This window comes from Ursus americanus, chromosome 14, assembly GCF_024610735.1.
Source record: "Ursus americanus isolate L20-20 chromosome 14, mUrsAme1.1.p, whole genome shotgun sequence".
Lineage (NCBI taxonomy): Eukaryota > Metazoa > Chordata > Mammalia > Carnivora > Ursidae > Ursus > Ursus americanus.
The window spans coordinates 2,032,677-2,038,676 of NC_142140.1; positions in this window are offsets into that span (position 1 = coordinate 2,032,677).

Consider the following 6,000-nt stretch of genomic DNA (forward strand, 5'->3'; position numbering starts at 1 on the left):
CTGCAAGGACAGGGTTCAGTAGCTACAACGGAGACCCTCTGGCCTGAAAACTTAAGATATTTACTATTTGTTCCTTGCAAAAAGTTTTCCAAAAGGCAGGATAGCAGCTATCCTTAAAGAGGTGGTGGGGACTAGAACGGGCTTCTGGGGCCCTCTGGGTCCCAATTATGCTCTTTCTCTTGAGCTGTGTGCTGGTCGCATGGTCGCTTTCACCTTGTAAGACTTCGTTTCACTCTGAGCTCGTGATTTACACACTTTTCTGCATATCTTTTACCAAAAGTTCACCCCCAAAATTCTCTCTGCTCCCTCAGGACACTCCCCAGAAATGAGAAGTCAAGAATAAAAAGATAAAAACCTGCCAGGCCAAAGAGAAAAAGAAGGGGATAGTAACAGGCGAAAGATGTGAATGGAACTTCCAAATCTGGAAAACAGACAAACACGGAGTGATTTCGTTTTCCTCTCTCTGCCTGTGGCTTGCAAGGGTGGGGCGTGCGGAGGGCAAAGCGTGAGAACTGGAGTGCCAAGTCCCTGGGAAGGCAGGGTTGTGCCAGGAGAGGCTGAAGACAGAAGGATTGGGTCCACGCGAACTCATGTGGCCGAAATGTCTTCCATCTTTATCACCCTTGCGTGAGTTTGGCTGCTCTGCAGAAATCTGGGTTGGTTGGGGGAGGGGGGCGCAGAAAACATTGGGAAGTCGGTACTGGGGTGGAGGGGATGACAACAAAAGAGAGGGATGGGTTCAAGTTTCCAAACCTGGAAATTATCAAAGCAATGGTTGGGTTAAGCACAGTAGGAAACAGGACAAGGGGATTTATGAAGCAAGATAATGACCTTGATTTTCCTTTCTTGCTCACGTCCTAATTTTCTGATTTCTTTTTAGACCCACGCTAATTTCCACTGGGCTCATGTTAATAAAGAGCTGCTTATAACAAAACTCCGGGAGCCGGGGGGTAATTTGGGGGGCACAGAGAGGAGCTATTAATTAAGTACCACTTTAGAAAGTGCCCAGCGTGTTAAGGACTTTACACACTTCGCTCGCCGAGCTCTCACAGCCCCGCGCTGAGGGGGTCCTAGTACACACTTCGCTCACCGAGCTCTCACAGCCCCGCGCTGAGGGGGTCCTACCCCTTTTCCTACGTGGTGGTTCGGGAGATTATGATTCCCAGGGTGCGTCGCCTGCCTGTGGTGCCAGAGTTCATCAGAGACCTGGGTTTGAGGCTGGGCCTTCTGACTGCAAAACCTGGGCCCCTAATCCCAACAACAGAAGACTCTCCATTAGATTGTCTCTCTGGGACTTTGTCCAGAGAGGCTGTGGCAGGCGGGCTGGACATGCCATCTGGGAGGGAGAAGGGGAAGTCAGATATGCACGTGTTCTGGCAGCCGGCACATATGTCCGAACAAGAGCAGGATGGCGGGGGGTGCAGAAAACACTGGGAGGTGGGTACTGGGGTGGAGGGGATGGCAACAAAGGAGAGAGATGGGTTCAAGTTTCCAACCCCGGGAATCATCAAAGCAATTCCAAGCCCCATCTTCAAGGGGACAGCCATGAAGGCCACAAGAACTGTGACCTCAGGTCCAGCAGGCCTGGGTCCCAACTGTGCTGTTAGTGTAGCTGATTCTTCCCATGATCCTATCAGCGGGGTCCCCCAGGATTGCAGGAAGTAGACGATGGAATAGAGTTAGGAGTGTGCTATCGAGAGGTAACTCCTGGCAGTGGAGTGAGGCAGAAATGGAAGGCCCCGGAACCACAGTATCCCCAGTGACAGACCCAAGCCACCCCCAGAAGACCACCACTCGGCTCAGAAGCCGAGGCAGCCCTGCAGGAGCTTGCTGCTGGAGGCTGGAGGCCACGCAGGGCTCAGGGGGCTCCCAGCACACATCTCTGCCATCTGGACTCCTCAGCACGGCCTGAACCAGCTGGGAGTCTCGGCCCTTCTAGCACCGTGACGTAGCCAAGATCTACTGACTCCAGACGACCCACCCGAAAGCTGTGTCTCACCCCAAAGCTACAGGCTTAAAAACTATTTGAATAGCCAAAATGCCCATTGACCGGTGAGTGGATAAGCAAAATGTGGTTTATACACACGGTGGAATAGTGTTCGCCCTTAAAAAGGGAGACAATTCTAACACAGGCTACAACGTGGATGAACCTTGAGGACATTATGCCAAGTGAAATAAGCCGGTCATAGAAGGACAAACATGATACGATCCCACTTACATGAGGTCCCTGGAGCAGTCACATTCCTGGAGACAGTAGGATGGTGGCTGCCAGGGACCGGGGTGAGGAGGGATCGGGCATTAGTGTCTAACGGGGACAGAGCTTCAGTTTGGGAAGGTGAGAACGTTCTGGAGACGGCTGGTGGTGATGGTTGTGCAAGCGTGTGAGTGTGCTTAATGCCCCTGAACTGGGTGCCAAGAAATACATTCAGTCCATGTGTCCCGTGAATGTGGTAAGTTTAGCGTCCTGTGTGTTTTACCACAATTTAAAATAAACTAAGGAGCCAGGTTGTCTAGTCTCAGGGTTATTGTGCAGGCCACGTTACGGGAGGTCAGAGACGTTAAGGTGCCAGGTCAGTGGGCCTTGCGCAGAGCAGGCCTCTGTCCGTGTTGACCGCCCCTCGTCCCCACTGCACACTGGCTCCATTGCCCAGCACGGCACACTGAGGGGAGAGGGAAGAAACAGGCCTTTGGTAAGAGGCCACGCTGGGACGAGCCAGGATCTCCAGACCCACACGGGGGTCCGTGCACCAGCCCACGATAGACCAGTGTTTCCATCGGCGCCTCAGGGCTGGCTCCAGGCCTGCAGCTGAGCCACCGAGAAACTGCAGGCAACCAGCCAGCATTTCCACTGGCGCTCCAAGCTGCCTCCCTCTCCCCGCCAAGTCGGCGCAGGGCAGCACCTGGGAGCCACATGGGAACCACTGTCACCCTGAACGTCCTGGGTGCTGCTTAAGCCCCCCACTGCACGGTCCCCCTGAACCTACGACCATCTATGGCCTTCGCAAAGAGCAACTTCCTATGGTTGGTCTGAATACTGACTCTCCATAAGGCAGAGCCTGTCCGCACAGGCCGCACGTCCGCAGCGTGGGCAGGCCGAGGCCGTGGTACGGGCGTGTGCGCAGGGCCAGCTCAGGAGCGCCACGCCACGGGGGGCCGGGGGGCCGTCCCTTCACCCCGAGGGGCCCACTCACGTGGGGTGGGGGCAGCCCATGCTCTTCCCCTCATGCTGGCAGGGACACCCCAACCAGGACATCAGGGTGGGGGGCAGGTGCAGTGGGAAGGAAGGGGCAGGAGACGAGAGCAGAAGTAGACAAGCCTGTCACGGGATCACACCTCCCCAAACCCACGGAGAAATTACTTTTTCTCTTCCTCTCTAGAACTGACCCAGGCTCCTGCACAAGCCCCAGCCCATGGGGAGGAGGGGGATGGGGGGCAGGGGAAGCTGTTTGGATAGTTGCATGTTTTTCCTCTAAACTGGAAGTTCAAACAATTGCTCTGTGCTCCGTCTCTTTAGGTAGAATCACTTGGGCACCAGGTTCCTGCTCTCCCTTCCCTGCTCCCCCTGGGCCGGTGCGGTGGTTGGTTTCGGCAGCGGCAGAGGGAAGGTAGCCTTGGAGTCCTGAGGTGAGGGATGCCCCGGGCTGTCTGATCCCCAGCTGGGCTTGAAGGCCAGACAGTTCCTGTTTTCCTCTCCTCCCTCATCCTCTCTCTCTCCCCTTCCCCCTGCCCTTCCCCTCCCTCCCTTCTCCCCTCTACCTCTTCCCACCTTCCTTGCTCAGGCCCCAGTAATGAGCAGCTGCCTCCGCCCCCCTCACCTCTGCTCTCACGGGCACACAGGCCCTAGACACTGTCTCCCACGTCTTCTTCCACCAAGCTCCCGTCCCAAACAGTCCATCCAGCCCCCCTCAGATGTAGGGTCACCCGGACCCTGCTGGGTCAGGCTTGCTGTCCTCCAACTCAGTGCCTGCCCCCCCCCCATGAAACTGGAGGAAAGCCCGGGAGCCCCTCCCTCACACTGCCTGAGGCACACTCCGCCTTGTCAGCCTGCTAGGCTCCCCGCAGCAGGACTGCCCTGCACCCACAGCCCCTCAAGGTACCCCTGGGGGGGCAGACACCTGGCTCACTCCCCACCCTCCCTCCATCCCTCTCCTCTCCACCACCCTGCCGGCCTTGCAAAGCAGGAGGGCCACTGTTACATAAAAGGCTCTGGCCCAGCCTTACAGGTGGAAGGTGTCCCCCAACACGGAGTAGGTTCTCAGCTGTCAGACAGTCTGGATCAGTGACACAGGAGCTAAATGAGCCCGAAAACCCTTTCTCACTCCGTAGTGCTGGCTTTCAAGCTTATCGTCTCACTGCAAACATCTATTTTTCATATCAGAACATGAATATAGGGGCGCCTGGGTGGCACAGCGGTTAAGCGTCTGCCTTCAGCTCAGGGCCTGATCCCGGCGTTATGGGATCGAGCCCCACATCAGGCTCCTCCGCTATGAGCCTGCTTCTTCCTCTCCCACTCCCCTTGCTTGTGTTCCCTCTCTCGCTGGCTGTCTCTATCTCTGTCAAATAAATAAATAAAATCTTTAAAAAAAAAAAAAAGAACATGAATATAATAATCTTTTTCCTTTGGATACTTTCTGTAGGAATCCGAATCTCATCCTAGACCCCCCTCCCCAGAGAGAAAGCCATGGACTCAGTAGGCAAAAGGGAGAGACAAAGACGTCAACATCATTCCAAACTTGACCTCCGTGCCAGGTTTCCCATTGTTCCCCATCGTTCCCCAGACCCTTGTTGCCTTTGGATGGGCAAGTGGCAACGGACACTGGGAACCGGGAGCTGAGCCGGCGTGGGGCTGCACCTCAGACCCTACAACTCCTAGCTGCCCTGGTTTCTTCAGCACTTCGCTCGTGCAGTTGGTCCTTCAGCAAACATTGGCGGAGCCTCTACCTCACACCCTGCCCTTTGCTAGAAGCTAGTTCATGAAGGGAGGAGGGATGACTCTGATTTCTCAGAGTCGATAGGGCAGAGCCAAGAGGTCCCACTGGTAGGGGCAGACAGCAGACAGACAGACGGGAGGCCTCAGCCCCCCAGCGCCGAAGGCTCTTATCCCCTAAACATGTAACCCCCACACACAGAGCCCAGTAGAATGCCAGCGAGCAGGGAACACCCACCATCCTGCAGAAAACCATAGGCCCCAAGCACCAGGAGGATGCCATGTGGGCGGATGGGGGAACATTCTAGAAGGCTCAGGAGTTACCTCTGCCAACAAAGTCAACCAAATTGCAAGATGCGTGTCCATGGCCCTCTTTTGACCTCGCCGAGAACTATGGGGACTTTTTTGTTTAAAGTATCACCTGACTGGGGTGCCTGGCTCAGTCGGTGGAGCACATAACTCTTGATCTCAGGTTGTGAGTTCAAGCCCCACACTGGGTGTAGAGATTGCTTAAAAATAAAAATCTTTAAAAAGTAAAATAAAATATCATCTGACTGATATCATTTGTTAAGAGTCAAAATAGATTCAGTCTGTCTTCAAGAAATGTGTTGATACGGATCAAGAACTTTAAAAGTGCTCACCGCCGGGGCGTCTGGGTGGCTCAGTCAGTTAAGTGTTTGACTCTAGATTTCAGCTCAGGTCATGATCTCAAGGTTGTGAGATGGAGCGTGGCACTGGGCTCGCTCTCTTTCTAGAAAAAAAAAAAGTGTCCCCAAATTCTTGCTTTTGGGATTCTATCCTAATAGATTTGACAGGATATGTAGGAAACATTTTAGTCATGAAGATATTCATCCCAAAGTGATTTATAAGAGGGAAGAAATGTGAACGATCTAAATCCACAATTTCAGGGAAATCGTTACATAAACCATGCAGGCTCCCTGGACGTACCTCCCGTGGGCATAGTATTAATATGAAGTTAATGGAAAACTGTTAGTGACAGGGGGAAGATAACACATGAATTATTGAAAATATTTAGAATACTTATTTAAATATTAAAATAGTTCAACATTTAA